The sequence below is a fragment of the Bactrocera neohumeralis genome, chromosome 2, assembly GCF_024586455.1.
Source record: "Bactrocera neohumeralis isolate Rockhampton chromosome 2, APGP_CSIRO_Bneo_wtdbg2-racon-allhic-juicebox.fasta_v2, whole genome shotgun sequence".
NCBI classification, from domain to species: Eukaryota; Metazoa; Arthropoda; class Insecta; order Diptera; family Tephritidae; genus Bactrocera; species Bactrocera neohumeralis.
This window is the reverse complement of record NC_065919.1, coordinates 67,740,232-67,760,067: the sequence shown is the minus strand read 5'-3', so window position 1 is coordinate 67,760,067 and position 19,836 is coordinate 67,740,232. Positions and strand designations below refer to the sequence as shown.

The 19,836-nt window shown below is 36.6% G+C and overlaps 1 protein-coding gene and 2 long non-coding RNA genes across 4 annotated transcripts in view; 2 read left to right on the top strand and 1 right to left on the bottom strand.

The window, feature by feature from the left end:
• The window catches only part of LOC126767053 (uncharacterized), a 34,066-nt gene extending 18,192 nt beyond the window's left edge, over nt 1–15,874 (bottom strand). The window contains exons 1-2 of the long non-coding RNA XR_007669003.1: nt 15,114–15,874; nt 7,272–7,712 (exon numbers count right to left, since the gene is read on the bottom strand). This is a non-coding gene — a long non-coding RNA (uncharacterized LOC126767053). The remainder of the gene's footprint in view (nt 1–7,271; nt 7,713–15,113) is intronic.
• LOC126767064 (uncharacterized) overlaps nt 1–19,836 on the top strand; it is a 448,370-nt gene that overhangs the window by 409,699 nt on the left and 18,835 nt on the right. The gene's annotated exons all lie outside the window — the stretch shown is intronic.
• Nucleotides 1–19,836, top strand: part of LOC126766426 (mucin-5AC) — a 104,501-nt gene that overhangs the window by 70,490 nt on the left and 14,175 nt on the right. The window lies entirely within an intron of this gene.

The following is a 19,836-nucleotide window of genomic DNA, read 5'->3' as shown; positions in this document are numbered from 1 at the left end:
CAACAGATGCACCAGTTTTTCACTGAGCCGTACATCCGCGCGCGCCTATAAATGTACTTACAATGCTGCGAAACGTGCTGCTTACGAATCATAATGCTTACAAATGTATGATATTTTTGTGTATGTATGTATGTATGAGTATGAGATGGGCATACTCTTGCTCTTGGCAGCAATTCTTCTTTCGGTTTTTAGTGCTCAATTCCGGGTTCAATTCAATTTGGTGCGCTCACTCACTCTCCTGTTGCCGTGTGCCGCTTTATTGCGCCCCATTGGATTTATTGAAAATATTCCTTACATTTACGTGAATTATTTATGACCAGGTGCATGTGTCCCCCGTTTGAGTACACTTTCATTCAATTGCACATTTGTTCATTCATATATTTCGTGGCAGCGGTTATGAAGTGCGCCTCAATCTAAATATCTCATAATTTGTATAGACTTCAAAAACTTATAACACTTTACTGTAACAGGTGGTCTCCAAGCAATATAAATGCAACCCTGATTGTTTTTTTTATATTTAATGCCTTCTTAAGCATAAATGATCAAAATATTACTATTCCGTTTACCTTTCTCCTAGTCAAGTATTTTTCATAAATAAAATAATTGTTTTCCATAGCGCCACCTGGCGACCATAAGTAATTAAGTACAAGTCTTGAAAAACAAAATTGAAAACTTAGAACTAGTCACAAATAAATTTTCCCTAATATACCTTTAGCTTTCTCCAGACTGGATAAGGAAGCGTTGCAAAGGGGTCTCCAGACTGGTAAGACGAAATATCTCCGTCATCAAACAAACAGTCGTCGCACTCGCGACTTGGCTCCCAAGTCACTGTTGACTGTAATAACTTCGAAGTCGTAAATAATTTTGTCTATATACGTATTGAAACCAACGTTAAAACTAACAAAAACGTCAGCCTCGAAATCCAACGCAGAATAACTCTTGCCAACAGGTGCTACTTCGGACTGATACGGCAATTGAGAAGTAAAATGCTCTATCGACGAACAAAGACCAAACTGCACAAGTCACTCATCAACCCCGTCCTGCCATACGGTGCAGAAGTATGGACGATAACAACATCTGATGAGTCGGCGCTACGAGTTTTCGAGAAAAAGATTCTGCAGTAGATCTATCGTACTTTGCGCATTGGCAACATTGACATAGTTCAGTAAATTAAGAGACAGCGGCAGTGCTGGCTAGGTCATGTCAGCCGAATGGATGAAAATACACCACCTCTAAGAGTATTCGACGCAGTACCCGCCGGGGGAACCAGAGGAAGAGGAATACATTCACTCCGTTTAAAAGACCAGGTAGAGAAGGACCTGGCTGCACTTGGAATCTCCAATTAATAGTAAAGAAAAAGAAGAATATACCCTCCGAGATAATCTTACCCAGATTGGTTGGTCAACCAATCAACATCGACAGCTATATGGTATAGTGATCCGATATCGGCGATACCGACCAACCATTCCCCACCACCCACCACCATCTAAAGCATCACTTTTTCACTGTACTTTCTAATGAATGTGGGTATGTGTATGAGTTGCTTTATGCTGCGACGGCATAATCAACGCGAATATTATCGACCACAGAGCACGTACTATCAGAACCACTGACGTTGCTGCACTCCAATAGCCGCCCAACACTCCTTCAAACTTACAAATGTATTTGACATATGCGAAAAAAAAATTCACTTTTTTAATAGATAGATACACAAAAACCACACGAAACATGCATGCGAAAGCAGAGGAATGGAGTCAGATCAAGAGCCAGAGCCTGCCTGCTGCTAACGGCAAAGGAGAACAACGCAATGCGCGACAAAGGAAAAGTTTGCTTAATAACATGCATCAACAGCTGCTGATGTTGTTGTCGGAGGCAGCGGCACTGTGACATCCTGGCTGGCATATTTGTCGTACGTGGCTGGCAAGCCAACGAAAAACAACACAACTCGCCCCAAACATACTCTGCCGCAGACACAATGCGTTCTAGAAGAAAAGATTTTTCCCCCACAAAGTCGGCAAAAAAGCGCTCTGCACGCCATCTTGATTTTGTCTGTCCTACTAAGTGAGTGAGTGAGTGTGTGTATTTGTGCATACGCCCTGCCGTGGCGCGGCTGCTGACTAGTTGGCTGACTAAGCACACAATGCTTGCTCACTCGCTGGCATGAGTGGGTCGCGGTTAAGGTGTGAGGCGCAAATTTCAATAGTCATTTTCAACAGTTTCCAACGGCAGTTGTGTTTGAGCACGTGTGTGTGTTCCGCAATGTTGGCAATCGGCTCCTGAAGTCCTTCAACACTATCCTTCTGTCGGACTTGCTGACTCTGCGAATGTTGACCACTTCTCTGGCCCTACCTGTGCCTATAACCGTATTTTCCATTAACTATGCATTGCTTGCTGATGCGTTGTTGCTGCTATTGTTGCCGCTTTTGTTGAATTCATTGTTTGCGCGTATTTTTGCTTTATCGATATGTATTTACTTGAAATTCGCCAATTGAACGAGTTTGTGGTGAATACTCTTGGAAGAACAATTGCAGAGCATCTATCACGCAGTGGTCAGTTGGGAGGGGATGTTATCGACATATCGATTACAACATTTTTAGTGTGATGGTATTTCAATAGTGCTTGGAAGGGTGAGAATATATTTCTTAAAATAGATTTTCCTCTCTAAAAGTGTGGTCAGGTGCTTGATCTTTTTCTGTGAAATTAATCGAATTCACAACTAAAATAACGCATTCCCAACTTTTTTGTATAATTATATTAACCTTTATTAGGAATTACAATTTATCAAATCGAGCTCGAAATAATTCGCCAGATTCGATTTTTTTTAAGATCTTCTATGTGATTTAAAACTTAATACTATATATGTACATATTTGTCCGACGCATTTTCGATTTTGTATAAATGTCTGAGAGGGTCGAAGGGTCTGCTCGAAAATTTTCGTATTAGCATTAGAAAGAAAGCAAGAACTCGCTTAATTTACTTGCTATTGTATGGAGGAGAATTAGCTGGAGACGTTCAGTCACTTTCTCCTCCATTGTCCATGCTTTTGCACGACTGAGACTGAAACATTTCAGTAGTCCTACCTTCGGGAAACCAGAAGAAATAAACGAAACAACAAATTTGTGGGAGGCTCAAAGCGCTTCGTCGATTTGTAATGGCCTTATAATCCAGTATATTGGAGTTTTTAGGTACCGCAACGGAAACGCGTTCTTCGCTTTCCAAAGTCAGTTCGACCTCTTAATCCAACCTAACCTAACTTATTGTTCGACTCTTGGATTTTTATTTTTTTGCTCGATAATCCTGTCAACTAGGGAGCAGTTCTCAAAATTCTCTGTCATTACAACAAAACTAGTAATAGGAAATTTGGCATTCTATAACTTTTTCTTCCTTTTTTCTGAATTTAAATATCCTTTTTTCATGAGACGATTGTGCCTATAAATCCACTGAAGAAACCAAAGACTATTTCAGCTGAGGCCTTAAACAAATAGAAAAAAATCGTTGACACACTTGTATTGACCCAAAACGATGTCATATTACAGATGATGACGAAGAATTACAGAAATTATGATCGACCCTCATTCTGCCATAGAATAAGATTACTTATTAGAATGGACGACCAAGTCCAAACGAATTTAATGCCGTTCCATACTTACTTTGTTTCTTTGATCTTCTAAAATACTGACATGAAAAATTAGTTAACACATCTTCTCTACTTTAATCTCTGCCAATGTAGAAAAAGTTTTTCTTATGTTCTACACACCTGCGAAACCAGTATGTTACACGCTACAACGGCTGATTACACCGATTCGCCTATTTGCCATTGTTCCCGCTGTCATTTGTGCATATCTTTATTCCGTTCTTATTTGTTGTTGTACCTTTTGACGACCCACGAAACGCTCTCTCGTGTCTAACTTGCTGACATTTCGGCGAGATGGCATCGACAGATTTGTTGTGCTGTTAAATAGATGGTGTGGTTACGTCTGAGCGCACACATACAACTCACTTGACAGTGTCGCGCGATGAGCAAGCAAATCGCTTGATGCTCCACCGCAAGAAACCACCATATTATATACTCCTCGTATGCATATTCATGCGATTGTCTATCGAATGCTCTGGCTTTTGCTTTTGCTGTTATTTAGATACACACGAGTGCTGTGTTGTTAGTGTTGTTACCGAGCTTGTTGACACACAGCCCGTCATTCAGACGGAAAGAAAAGAAGGTGTGTACGCGCCTGTGAATATGTAGCTATTGAGAGATACTTGCTCGAGGCACTGATTTTTTTTTTTTTTTTTCGCTTTTGCTGCCTTCCGTTCTTCCTGAGTTAGCTAGCTACGTGATAATTGTATCTGCCACCAAATCTTTATTTGTTGCTCGTTCTTCCTTTCTTCACACATTTTTCTTTGCCGTGTGCGCTTAGTTCTCACGCTCGATTTAACGCATAAAATTATTCAATAAACATGTTTATTTAATTTCCGATAAAATCGCGCATATCTATTGCCAATACGTGGGCCATGAACAGTGTGGGTCAATAAAACACTCGCTTGCGCGACTTCAAGTCGTTAAATTAATTGAAGTGCTGCCTGACTGCCGAGCCCTAGTTTTGTTTGTGTTATTCGCCTGTTGTTTGATTTTATATTTAATGTGTTTACAAATACTTACATATTTGTTTTTTTTTTGTATTTTTATTGTTTTTGAATTTTTAACATTTAAATTTTTTTTTTTTTTTGAATTTTAAATTTTTTGGTTGTATATTTCCGATTTAGTGACAGCCTTTCTATCCATTTCCGTTGTTGCTACTCCAAATTTAGTTTCTTATATCGGATTTTCGATCGATTAAAATGAAACACCAAACTGTAACAAAAGCAACCTTTTTTGTTTATGTTTTGACTCCTTCCGTCCGCTTTCTCTGATTCCCACATATTGCTTGTGACATTATCAATTTATGCATAAGTTTCTTGGGCAGCAAAAGTGTTTTTCCTCTTCTGTTCTTTGTTTATAAAAGTTTTAATAGTTTGCCGTCGTTAGAAATAAAAGACCCAAATCAAAAAGCAGTTCATGCAAGGAAACCAACTCTCCATTTTCACATTACACTAACTCATTTCCGTATACCAAAAAATTATTGGTTATCCATGTGCCCTATTTTTGTCTGATTTCTTCTATTTTTTGACATTTCTTGCTATCCAAAAGTAGTGCAGCGCGGCAATGCTGGTTGATTTTCGTTGAGTGCTACTTCCTCCTCCTCCCCCCTTGCCGACGTGATTCATGTTTATACTCCGTGAAATTGTCAAGGGTTGTTTCTTATCGTTTACCATAATCACCAGCCTCCACCACACATCACCATTCTCAGCGACACAACGTCGTCGTCGTCGTCGTGGTCGTCGTCACTTTCGGCAGCAGACTCTCTCTCTATCTTCATCAGTGCCTCTCAAATTATTTGATATACACTTTAGTGTTGTTTGTTTGACTCTCACAATGTTTTTCTATGAGTATATTTAACCTAGCGGCAAAAGAATAATATAACTTTACCACTTCAGAAATGTACACCACACACAGCATAAGTAGGTATGTACAGATGCTCTCCTTTCTCTTAATCTCTAGCGACTTGCCCTGACTTTCATTAATGTTAACTGTAATATTGATGAACAGAAAGTTATTTCAGCACGTACAACTCATCGAAGTTTAGTTCTAAACTTTTGTGAAATGCTTCTACCGTTGTCTACACACACACACACATACGCCACTCCTTCGTGTTAGCTTTTAGTAACTGCACACACAAACATCTACATAAGTACAGATTTTTACCTGTTTAGACACACATCTAGCCGAGTTTGATTAGCAGCGTTAACAGCAAATATCAAAAAACCGGAATCACTGACAACAAACCTTTGCTATTTGAGCTCTACGTATGCGCCCATGTACATACATACATACACTCACACACATGTCATGCCGGAGCGGTAGCGGCGAAGAGAGGCTCGCAGTCGAAACGCATTGAGAGGCGAACGCAAACGCAGGGCATTAATCTCATTGCAATACGTCTAACATCATTTCCATGCCAGAACAATAACCAACAACAGCGTGTGTTTTTTGCTTTTGCTGTTGTTGCACGTGAGAAATGTGTATGAGCCGCACATACAAATGCATACATGCTCATAGTACATTTCGCTTTTTAACATTTTTGTGAATTCTTTGCCAACATTCAACTCATTTTTTGGTATAGTCGATTTAACCGGCGCAGCGTTGCCAGATTGGTGGTCGCAGTGAATTCTTGGTGTTAAGGGCTGGTAGATGATTTTTTTCAATAAATTATATATTTATACATATTGAATATGTATATGTTTAATGTATATTAAAAAAAATTTTTTTTTAATACCAAAAAATAATTGAAATGTTATTAAATTTTTTTGTTCGGTCAGTAGGTAGTAATCTGTTTTCAAAAAAGTTTTTTTTTTTTGCATTTTCTGTTCCCTTATACCCTTATAGTTAATGTAGAAACCTACTTTACCATTGGAAGGTTTCGAAAAAGGCCCAAAAATAATAATACCGCTCGACATTCGGAGCGCTCGGAGTGCACACCCGGCGCTTTGAACGCGTTTTTCTCAAAACACACTTTTTTAAACTGGCGGACATGATTCCGGTCGAACTACTCAATCGATTTGCTTCATTTTTTTTATGTTCACAAAACGCCTGGCTATCGTCCCTCCTATTTGTCAATGTTATGACAAAATTTATGTAAAAAAAACATGGGGAAAAATTAAAAAAAAACGTTAATTACTTTTTCATTTATCAACATTTTTTCATGATTCTAGCAGGGACGATAACCATTCACGTACTTTTTAAGAATACATTAGGTTTTTAATAATTTAACATCACGCGCTAAATTACCCATCTGGCAACGCCATCGCTTTTTGTGCGCGCGCTCTGTTGATATGCTTAAGCCATGTCGCACTGTTGTTACTATTAAATAATGTTGTTACTATTTTTGCGTTAGTCGGTTCGCATTTGGTGTTGCCACTGACACTGCCGCGCACTGCTGCTTCATGCTTCTGCTGTTGCATGCTTTCAGCTAAACGAGTGTATCTACATATGTTTGTATGCGTGTTTATCGGTGTTAGCTTGTGTGTTTGCCGTTGCTCTCTGGACTAAGTGATTTTACGTGTATGGCGCACCACACGTACGAATACGGATACCGAATATGTTGACTGAATGTTTCTTTTATTTCATTTCATTTCACCTCGTTTCGTATACAACAAATCTATACATATTTACGTACCTTTTTTCGTCACTTCCTTTTTACCACACCGTTCTTATAACGTTGACTGTGCATGTATGTATGTGATTACGTGTGTGTTTGTACTGTTTACGGCTGCTGCTGTCATGTTGTTGTGCTGTTGTTGTGTGTTGTTTGGTTGACTGGCTGGTCGGTCGGTCGGTTCTCCCTTCTGTTGTTGTATACATTAATCGAGTATTTGGCTGTTATTGCAGAGATCTTTTTTGTATGCTGATGGCAACGATGAGAACGTCGAATGTCGCCGCCGATGACGACTACGACGACGACGGGATATGAAATTTTTTGTGTGGTTAGCCTGAATAGTATTACGTGCCGGGGAGCAATGAATGGCAGCAAAATTCTATTTGTCTCGTCGTCAATGCCGTCGCGTGTAATATAAATTTTTATATGTGCTTTATTTATTTGTTGTTGTTTGTGCACAATCTAAATGAATGCGCGATATTGAAATAACATACATATACACAAGTTGCAAGCCAAAAACAACAACAAATACATGCAGTGTAAATGTTGTAACAAATAATAGAAGATTATATGGAAAAAAAATAAAATAAATAAATAGTGAAAATACAAAGAAATATAAAATAAACTAAAATGTGTTAAAGTGCACCCGTGCGACATAGAAATAGGAAAACAATATCTATCGAGATATCGGTAAAGTGTAGTGATGTGCCGTAGTGTATGTGTGTGTGTGCGGCAGTGGTGAGGTGAATGAAAAGAAATTGAGTCGGCAGCTTTTTCGTCCATAAGCGAGCAATAAAAGCGATGTTATTGAATTTATAATTAAAAGATAATGAAATGCAAATTTGATTTGTGGCAAAAGTAGATCAACACAAGGTACACAAACAAAAATGAAAATAAGTAGGTAAATAAAATAAGAGAAGCGAAGCGAAGAAATATTATTTACTCTCAACAAATGTGGCGTTCAATATGTGTGTGTGGTACATGTGGTGTGTGTATGAAGCGCAGTCAAAAAAATAAATGTGTATTGTGTGTGCATATTGATTAAAAAATAATTATATAAAATAAACACACTTAAGTGAATGGAGAAACATTGAAACAAAAAAAAAAATATTAAATAAAAATAAAAGTGAAATTAAGTGTGCCTCCTCATAAACAAAAGTTGAATAAAAATTAACAAAAAAAATCATTAAAAAAAATACTAGCAAAGCAGTCACTTTTCATATTTAGTTTTGTGAACTAAAATATTTTCAAAATTTTTCCGCAATTCTATAGTGAGTATTAAAGAGGTGTAAAAATGTTATTACTCGTATAACCAAAAATCTAACCAGAATGCTAACTATCTTAATACACATATGTACATACATATTGTTTATATGTTTGTATGTATGCATACATTCGTAAAATCTAAATATCTATAGTTAATCTTCGGCGCATAGGCTGGAAATGTTGATGATGCAAAGACCAAAAACTAACAACCACAATAATAGCATAACAGCAGGAGCAGCCGTAACAACAGCAACAACAATAGCAACTACAACAACAGTGACATTTACAGTCCATGTCAATAGTAATATAGCTGCTAGCAAAAGTGGCGACAAGAACAAAAACAGATATAGATACATTTTCCCATTAGGTTTTTTCGGCATTTGTACACACGTACACACATATTCATACTTATACATATATAGGGATACAAACGGTGCGCGCGTGTGACGGTGTATGCATATGTAAGTGTTCCGTCATGTTTGTTTCCTATCGCATTTTTGTTCTGTGATTCTTCAACAACCTCAACATCATTATTAACACTATCTAAGCACCATTATTAGCTTGATCATCATCATCATCATCAACTTCAACGTTAATGCTGAACTTTTGGTTGTTTGACTGTTTGTATGTTTAGTTATTGTTGTATTTTCAATGGGCTTTGTGGCCGCTAAAGTCAACGACTGTTGTGTTGAACTGTTAGTGTTTGCAAGTTGTTGTTGTTGCCAGAATTGGAGTTGCTATTAATATGCTGAGCTGATGTTTCGAGATTTTTTCTTACAATTGTTGTTATTGTTAGCTTTATTGGCGATTACTTGTTACCATCTGCCTTAGCAGCTAAGCGCTTTTGGTCATTTTGTTGCTTGGCTTTGTTGATAAATAGCAAGAGTTTTGAACTTCTTTGTTTTGCGATCTTCAAGTGCAGCCTGCAGTCATTGTTAAACAGATTAATCGCTGCTTTACACTATCAATTTCACCACTTGGGTGTTCATCTCTTAATTACATACATACCTACCAATACACTTCTACTAATTTAATTTCATCTATTGTTTTGTTCCTTTTCTTTTGTTGCTGCACAAATGCCATTTTACCGAAAAATTTGGCTACTTAGTATTTTTTTCATTGTTGATATGAGTTTTTCTCTATACTTGTTATTGTAACTTCATTTATTTGCATCATTTGTCCGCTCTCGTAACCTTTGTTGTTGTTGTTTCTGTTCTGGTTTAGTTTCGATTTTCCAAACAATTCCACTCTACCAACTGTCTCTGTTATTTATTTGTCGAAGATGGTCACCTTTTCACACCGCGCAGTCACTTTTCTCATACTCTCATTTCTCTCGCAAAGTGTTGCCAGTTGAAGAAATTTTAGCCCACACTTTTGACAAAAAATGTAACAAGCTGTGTTGGGAAGTAATATTATATACATTTTATTGCTATATTAGTTGTTTATATGATTGGTAATTGACTTTATAGAACTTTTTTTCTTTAATTTTTTTTAGGCTTTAACAGCATTGTTAGTGACATAATAATTAATAATTAAAGAAACAGTTAATCAAGAGTTTCAAAATAATGATAAAAAATATAATTTTTATCAAAAACATTATAGCAGATAACTGCCGTAAAACACAAATCCAATAAATGATAAATCAAAATGAAGTCCTTAGATAAATTGCACAGCGACCTTTTATTGTGCCCTTACATGGAAAACTTTTTATTTGACATCCTCACGAAATCCGCCATAAAAATAATATACTTCTATAAAACTTTCCACAATATGATGGCAACACCACGCTCACTTCACTGTCATGTGTTTTGGTATCTGTTTTGCTACGAAGAGCGGAATTAAGCAGGTGACAGTTTTGCCGCCTAGTTAACTCTGTGCATTTGTAGTTGTCATTGGATACATTTTTAACCTTATCTAAAAAGGATATCAAGCAAGTGCACAACCCACAGCTGCAATCCCTCTTCATTCATATTTTCACGCGAATATTTGCTTTTTCTGTGTGGATACATGCTAACACAATTCACAAGGGAAAATTAAGCCAAAGATTGCCTGCCCAAAATGTCATAAACCGTTTATAAACGGTGTTACTCATACAATATAAGCACATATGTAAGTATGTATGTAGTACATACGCGCTCGAATTACACATTTAATCGTTGCTTTGCACTAGAACGAACACACGTTTCTCGTGCCTTATTTGCTGCCAGTCTACTTCATTGTGCTGTTTTTTTTATTAACACCAAAAAGAAAAGTTTCAAAAGAGCGCGCAAAATGTGGCAATTACTTTATGACCATTTATTTATGCCCAAGCATCGTTCGTGAAATATAATTTCAGTGTTAATGACACACAATGTGTCGGTGAGTTGGTGGGGTCGACCGAGTGCGCTGACGAACATTGTGTTTTGCTTATCGCTTGCGGTTAAGATTTTGAATTTTGTAAATTCTTTTTGTATTTGCATATTCAGAAAAAAAGATTATATTTTTGCTCTCTTTTTTGTGAATATTTACAGTTATACTTACTATATCTTTTTCGTCTGTGCGGTTTCTTTCGTATTTACTGCAATCATATTTTACTTTATTTTGAATTTATCAGATATACATACATACATGTGCGAATGGCATTGGCAAAATGCCGTATCATTCTGCCAACACGCCCTCCCACTTGACATCGTCGGGTACTCGCGTGCGTTGTTATTTATGTATATAGTTGGAAGTTTTGTTAAACTATTTTCTGTAGATATTTGAATATTTAAGTGTATTTTGTACTTATCACGCCACAACTTATGCATGACGTCTCATTATCTGACCTGCCACCGAAGGCCTGTGCTATTTGCATAGCTGACAAGCACATCTCTAAATGTAAATACCTATTTAATTGAGGTGTAATGAAGTTAATTATATACATATATGTACATATGTACATGTATATGTATGTATAAGAAGGTAAAAGGCTTAATCACATGATTTGCAATTAACTGGCCTAATTCATTTACTCGGCCATCAGTGGGAATCTTGATCACGTGCTGAACTTTCACAATTAAGACATTTGATTTTTTAGTGTGTATGCATGTGTATTAAATGATGTGAAGTTACAAAACTTTAACGAGGTTTAATTGAAAACGTTTTGAACTTCTTAGCAGAGGGATGAGTAATCTAACTAATTTTATTATGAAACGCACGTCTGCTAGATCATCGTTAACTAATTCTGATTGCATTTGACAACTTGGTTTGTTTTACTGACACTAAAGTGACAGGAGTTTACAAATTTTAGCCGCTTGTCAGCTTAATGTCAGTAACATGTTATTTGATGATGCCAATAACAGATAACACTGTGGAACATTTTTGGGATTATTGTCTGGGGGGTGAGAAATTCCAAATCAGGGTGATGGTACTAGGTCAGTATAGTAAAACCCTGAAAGGGTTTGGCGTTCGTATGTGTCAGTTTTTTTTTACCTTTTAAATTTTTTCCTTATCTTGATGTTTTTTCGCTTAGTTGTAACATTTTGGCAAAAACGTAGTTTAACATTTTTTTGACACATACGAACGCCAAACCCTTTCAGGGTTTTACTATACTGACCTAGTACCATCACCCTGACTTGGAATTTCTCACCCCCAGATTAGCTGTTGTACTGTGTAATAAGATAAAACTTATTTTTCGTTTCCTTCAATAACTTTGAATTCAATATATAACTTGTCAAGTAGAGCTAGAGGCAAAAAGTGTTCAAAATGTATTTTATTCAAACTATTTTTATGGATTATATCTAGAATTTGCATACTTTAATTGAAAATAGAATAAACGCTTTATACGCTTAACAAGCCTCCAAGAACTTGACCCATTAAGGTTAGTTTGCATGGCAATGCAACTCCGAATTGAGCAAATTGTTTGGAGAGTGTAACGTTTTCTCAGACAATAATCCATGTCCAATTTCATTAAGATATCTTGCAAATAAAAAAGTTTTCCATACAAGGACTTGATTGATCAATTTGTACGATAGCTGTGTCCTATAGTGACCCGTTATTGGCGGTTCCGACAAATGAGTAGCTTCTTGAGAAGCAAAGGCTGTAAACTTACAACCGATGATATCTCAAACACTCAGGGACGCTTGCGTATGAACAGACGGACACTCAAACGTGGCTAAATGGACTCAGCTTGTAACGCTAATCATTTATAATATTATCCCATAACTTCAACGCTGCCTGCTGGTTTTTAGAAACTTCATAGCAAACTTATTATATCCTGTACAGGGTATAAATATGCACAACAGTTACATAAGTTCCCTTTCGCTCCAAGAGCTAAATAAAAAATAAACTCAAAATTATAGACTCGAGTTTTCGTGATAAACCAATCAATTCGCACAAATATTTTGCTTTACAACCAAATCAGTCACGAATTGTGCATCACATCAATTGTAATAGGCTAACGAGCACTGTATAATTCAATACCTGAGCACGGCAATCAGTAGTAAGCTTGAGCATGTGCTAATTGGCTTATATTTACATTAAGAGAAAATAAATAAAATGACTACTAAAATGAATGCATAATTAAGCGTTTTTCTTTAACTCTCAGGAAAAAGGTTATTATGTTGTTCATTTTTTTATATATACATAAATCGTGTTATTAAAACTTTTTGTACAGGTTTGCATAGCAGGATAGCCCTAAAAAATGCATACAATTTTATTTTCAAACTATAAAAATTGAAATTTGACCATTTTTGTAAAATAAATACTGCGGTACAAAAAGCTTCACTTTTGAAACAGATTTTCGCTTGTTTTATTTTTATTTTTGTGCCTCAAAACCATATTTTCTTAATTGAAAATTTTCTTAGAAGATTATAAAAAAAAAGTTTTGAACATTCTAATATTTTAAACCGACCTACTTTGCGAGTATTTCGTTTTATTAATGAAGCAGATTAATACCGCCTTTTTCAGTCCAGCCCCCTGCCAATGTTCATAATGAAAAATACCAAAATTATTTATGGCGGTAAGTGGTCGTATAATTTCCATAGGTGTTAGAACCAGAAATCTAAATAACTCAATTTACTTGAGTGGCTTAATTCATAAATCTAATCAAATATCCGGTGCGGCGTATGAATGCAATCAGCATTAGAGGCGTTAATACGATTTGAAAACATATCGCATAAGGGTTACATTTACTGTTAACATGCTTTGGACACAATTGACAGAACAACTGCTTTACTCACCGTCACCGCTCACCAATAGTTGGTGCGCATTTCAGTGTGTCTTGCAGTTAGATTGAGCCTTATCTAACAATTCAAATATATCCTGACTAAACCTAATAAAAATACGCAAGTTCTGAAGTGTAACAAATTCACCTGATAAACGTGAGCAAGCGAGCACATGTCCGACGTATACTCCATATTTAGCTCCCCACTAACTGTGTATTTCTTTTACTTTTATTATGCATTATTTTAAAGTGCTCTCTATATATTTCTTACTTAACACTAGCTATTCGCTCCTTAATAGTTTTACCCACACCCGTTAGCCCACCGCCGCAAATGCCTCATTAACAAAACAAACAGAAATCCAAGTCGTTACACTGAACTTGGCAACACTCTTATAGAGAAAATGGCGGTAAACATGACACGCCACCCAACACACCACACCACACCACACCAGAACACATCAGCGGCAATGGAGGGCACACCACACCACATCATTGCTAGCAGCCAGCAGTAAAAAGTGGGCGCGTCACATCACCTATTGTACGGCATACTTGCTTTTGTTTACACTTATCATTGAGACGCTTGAATTGCAAGCAATTTTGTGTGTTTGACGCTCCGACGCAGAAGTAACATTAAATGAGCTTTACCGCGGCTGAGCGGCTATGAATGAATTAAATGCTTAAACGGGTGCGAAAGCCTAGCAACGAAAAATACCACTTTGCTGACGGTCTTTGAATTTACAATTCCATTTACATAACCTCAAAGTGTTTCACCTACAAAGCATGCCGTGCGCTCACTTTACTCTTGGAGGCCTCTTCAAAGCAATGCTGAAAGTGCTTAAGACGTACTTGCATACAAACATACATGTATGTATGTACGAATTAATTTGGAAAATCAAAGTAAACGCTTTTGTTGTCCATTGGTGGTGATGACTCGTCTGTGCGCACAAACTGGGGGGAATACCGTTTAATAGCAGGCCCGTAAAAAAAAAACTTGTATATCTATATTTAACACATAAATCGGCTGAATAAGAAGTAATGCGCTGTAAAGCAGCTTTTAACCACCCAAATCGGCATTTCTTTTTTTATTATTGTTTATTTATTTTTTGGTTTTTTTTTTTTAATTTTTTTTTGTATTTTTTGTTTCTTTTACTTTTGTTAAAACACTTGTTCGCATACGAATGATTCGTTCGAATCACTTTTTAGTTCGTTCATTGGCTTTTCGTTAATAGCCGCCATTAACGTCAGTGCCATTTGTAATTGTTGTTTTAGTAGCGATTTAGCGTCATTAAAATTATTGCTTACTTAAGTATGTGTATCTATAGAAGTAATTTGCTTTCTTAAGTGATTTGTTATTTTTTCGATTTATGCCTACTTTGCGACTTATTTTATTCATATTTCATGCGGGCTCTTACATTTTCATTATTGTTATTATTATTCTCGACACTTGTGTAACACTTTATTGTTCTCACTTTAATTACACCGTAACACGAAACACGCTTTTTGACCAAATATCCGTGGCCGCAGTGACGGCGTCCTCAGATCTTTTTTTTTTGTTTCCTTGATTTTTTGTTTATACATACATAAGTATGTGTGTATTAATCTTTACAATTCTTTAGGCAAACGAACGATAAATTCGCTTGCGTGCTCTATGCAAATAAGCATTGATGCATTGAGAATTCTCAATTATATTTTCTTTTCGTGCTCTTCTCGAATTTATTTTTAGCTGTTATTTATTTTTACTCATACTTTGTTATTCATTTTTGTAGCTTTTGGTGGATTTGCATGTGCATACACACATGCATACATATGTACATATTTTGCATTTCGATTGTCACAAACACCTGCAACTCAAGTCACAATATTTTGGTTTACTCACATTTGTTAAAATATATTAATTTATTAATTTTTGAAGATTTGGCAAAACATCTGTTAACTGCGCGTTTTAAATAAAATGTTAATAACCTTTCAAGGGCTATTCACTCTCGCTAAGCAAATTTTATGAGTACATTAGTATGTAAGTATAAAGATGATTAATCATTTTTATTCATTTGCTGTCACCATTTATTTTAATGGATGTTTGACGTGAGCACTGTCAATTTGAAAGCTATGCATCAGCTGATCATTTAATGTAGTTTGGTGTTAACAACTAATTTTGTTAAAATATTGATACATTTTATTTATGTAGACGGAATTCAATTGCTTAGTATTAATATTTAGTAAAATTTCTCTCATTTGTGGTGTGTAATTTACGACAAATGGTGCATATATTAGTCGCATCGGATTGTACTTTTACTTTTATTTGTAATCTAATTAGAAATCATATAATATTACCAAATAGTTCAATAAAGTGTAAATAAATAGAATTAAATATTGGCTCTATAGCTAATTTTATTCTAACAAGAAAAAACGTTAACTTCGGCGGCACCGAAGCTAATATACCCTTCACAGGTTTTACATTACATTGTTGCCTTAGAAAATAATCTATACTAAATTTGGTGAAGATACATTGTCAAATGTGAAAGTTTTCCATACAAGAACTTGATTCCGATCGTTCAGTTTATATGGCAGCTATATGTTATAGTGGTCCGATATCGGCCGTTTCGACAAATGAGCAGCTTCTTGAAGAGAAAATGACGTTTGCAAAATTTCAAAAGGATATCTTAAAAACTGAGGAACTAGTTCGTATACATATATACAGACGGACGGACGGACGGACAGACAGACAGACGGACATGGTTAAATCAACTCAGCTCAACATACTGATCATTTATATACATACATATATACTTTTTAGGGTCTCCGACGCTTCTTTCTGGGTGTGACATCGTGACAAACTTAATATACCCTGTTCAGGGTATAAAAATAACCGGTTTGATCTCCGAAAGTAATGCCCTTGGCCGGATAAAATATGTGTCATCTCCGGTAATACAGAATCGGCTGTTGTGGGAATTGGGCTCTACATATAACTATATTCTTGATTATTAGTCACTTGTTGCAACTACGAATATGCATTGGAGATTTAGCTGAAATACATGGTATTTTAATGGAAGTTTATGGTAAACGTGCTTTAATTAAGCGAACGTGCCAAGAGAGATGTTTTTTTTGTTTTTTTTTTCAATATATATATAATAATTAAGTATATATTTTCGATATTTATTGAGAATAATTAATCATCCTTGCATATTCTCCACTCAGTTAATATATATTCCAGCAAATTGCTGATTTTTCAGACCGGATGCTTCATATTAATTTATAATCGAAATAAAGTTTAAATCCACATACTTTTACAAGTAATCCAAAAACCGAATCTAGTCAACTTAAGATACTTTAACCCACAAATAAGTAAATATTACACAAAATATAAGCTTAAACTCCCTACCTCTTAATGTTATTAGTGAAAATGTTATGAGTAGTTACTGCCATTTTCATAGCATCTGCAGAAATGTGTATAATTTTCAATAGCTCAAAATTACAAATTTATTACAACAGTCAGCTCGCATTCGCCCTGTACCTGCAGGGTATGTGCGCCTGTTTGTTAACTGTCAAAGGTTCACTACGGCAACGACCAAATTGTGCACTTCCAAGAAATGTTTAAGACTCGAAGAGTAAGTCCGTCCGACATCATAGCGCATAACAACGTACTGCTCTAGTCTTTACACACACTTATTACATACCTATAAATAACTGTGTGTCTTAATACTCTACCTATCCGGTGCGCATGTGAATATTTGTCTTCCATGGCATCTACCCCCATTGCACATGCCTACACTTTTATTGATTTTCGCTTCAGTTTTACGTATTCCCGAGTGCTGTTTGGCTGCTTTTATTTGTTACATTCGTGGTACTTGCTTTGCTTGCTATTGCTTTTCATATCCACACGCTGGCATTATGGCGAAAGACAAAAGTGTTGCTGTTGCTACTGCCTGCTGCTGTGGTGCTCGCACACTCCTGCAGGATTAAAATTTTTATTCTCCAGCAAACATGTTCTTATTATTGTTGCTGTTGTTGTTTGTATTGCTTTTATTTGCTACTTTATATTCGTGCATTGTTTTTATGTGCACTCGACGTTTTGTTTCAATTTTTTTTTTGTTTGCTGATTTCATTTACCCGCATCCCTCTTATGTTGGTTATTTTCGCTACAACTTCTACCTTCAGCACACGGTGTACACAGATACTCCTCGATATCCTTTAAAACGCCTTTACGTGGCAACCACACGGCCACCAAGTAGTAGCAACGACAACAACGCAAGAATTATACATACATACATACACACATAAATACGTGAGTTAGAACTCCATACAGTTCATCCGCAACCCCCAGTTAATATTATGACGCGGAACCCGGAGCAATCCATACACACACTGTACGACTAACAAATAGTCCGTCCAAGCAATGCTGCAAGACATCACAAACCAAGCGTCGGCGAATAACGTCAGAAAATGTGAAGCACACGAAAGAGCAGCGTTAAAATGCCCGTCTTGTCACCCGCCGCCAGCCTGGTAACTTACTGCGACCGACTGCCGGGCTGCCAATCCAAGTGCCACGGTAACCAAAATCTTGCTATTGACGCAGATGCTGTTGTTGATGCTATAGCACAACCAACAATCATAGTTGGTAGCCCTTGGTGGCTGGCTGTGCTAGCTCGCGTAATGCTTGATGGTTTGGGGCGGGGGCAGCTATGCTTGGTGATGGCGGTTGTTTGTTGTTCTAGTGGCTGTGACTACTGCTATAACAACGTGACAAACGCCAATGCTTTAAACGCACATATCTATATATATATCCACACGTGCACACATATATAAGTGCATCATATGTTGGTGTTGGAGCCAGTCCTTTAGCGTACCGGCCAAAGTCTAAGGAAGCAGTTGACTTAATAGGCAGGAGCACGGCAAAATGAAGCCAAGCCTTGCCGGTGAACACTCGCTATCAAAATTACTTGCTCACCTAAATATATGCTGCGATACTTGCTAGGAGTTATACACACATATGTATGTACATATCCATAGCTGCTTCGCTCCTTCATCTTCGGCGTATACATACTTCTATCAACTGAATCAACGACAATCGGCTAAAATATTGTTTTGCAACTGAAAGAGTTGCTGTTTGCTTGCTTGCGTCTTTTGATGTTACGAGTTTTCGAAGTTCACGCAAAGCTTGAAGGCACGCACAAGCGGCCTAGGCTGATGAATGAGCGATGTGTTTGTGGCAGCAGTATGCAAACTGCGGCAAGCTGGTGCCTTTTTGGGGTGATGTATTGAAATAACAATAGCCGTTGTAGTAGTAGATGCGAAAATACGGCATGATGCATATACCACACAAATAAATGTCGACACCAACCAACAACAACAAGCGGCCAGAGCAGTAACACACTAGCTGCCTCTACTTGTGCTCTTGCAACGAACCACATGCCTTCTATGTAACATACGCTGTGCGTTCTTGCAACAAACGCATTGTTTTGCAAGCGATGAAGTGTGGCAAATCAAGAGTCCTCATGCATGGCACCTACAAGCTATACAAGCACACATGCACTATATGTACACTTTGCAACAAAAAAAAAAGCTTAGTTCATGTTCGCCTTTGCAACTTGTGGCCAAACGTCGTGTGTATTGTCAATAAATAAATATTATATGTGCTCCTGGTTCGTCAGAAATCTAAACAGTATCTACTGCCTCAAGCAATTCCTTTTCTTAGATATACATACTTCTGCTCTGTTACATTTTCTGTTTTAATATTTTTTTATTTTAATTTGGTTGGCTAGTTACATTCAATATTTTTTTGGTATTTCTTCTTTTCCATTGTTTGTTTTCCTTCCTCTCTTTTTACATAATTGGATTATTTACATAAACTTGCTCTTGCCATTGTACGTAGTTACCTATAAATAAATTTCTGCATGTTTTTGGTCCTTTTTCGGTTTTGCATTGCATAAAGAGGATTTACAACAATAAGTTGTACCGCCATTTGAGATGTTGGTAAACGTCAGGAGAATACTCGTAATATTTACGGTCAATTATTTACGCTTGTCAAGTTCAGCTGAGGCGCTTTCGTTCAACGAATCATTATTGCTCATTACACAAATCGGTTTTGCTATTTTTGTTTGTACAAAACACCTTATTTAATATTAAATATATGTAAGA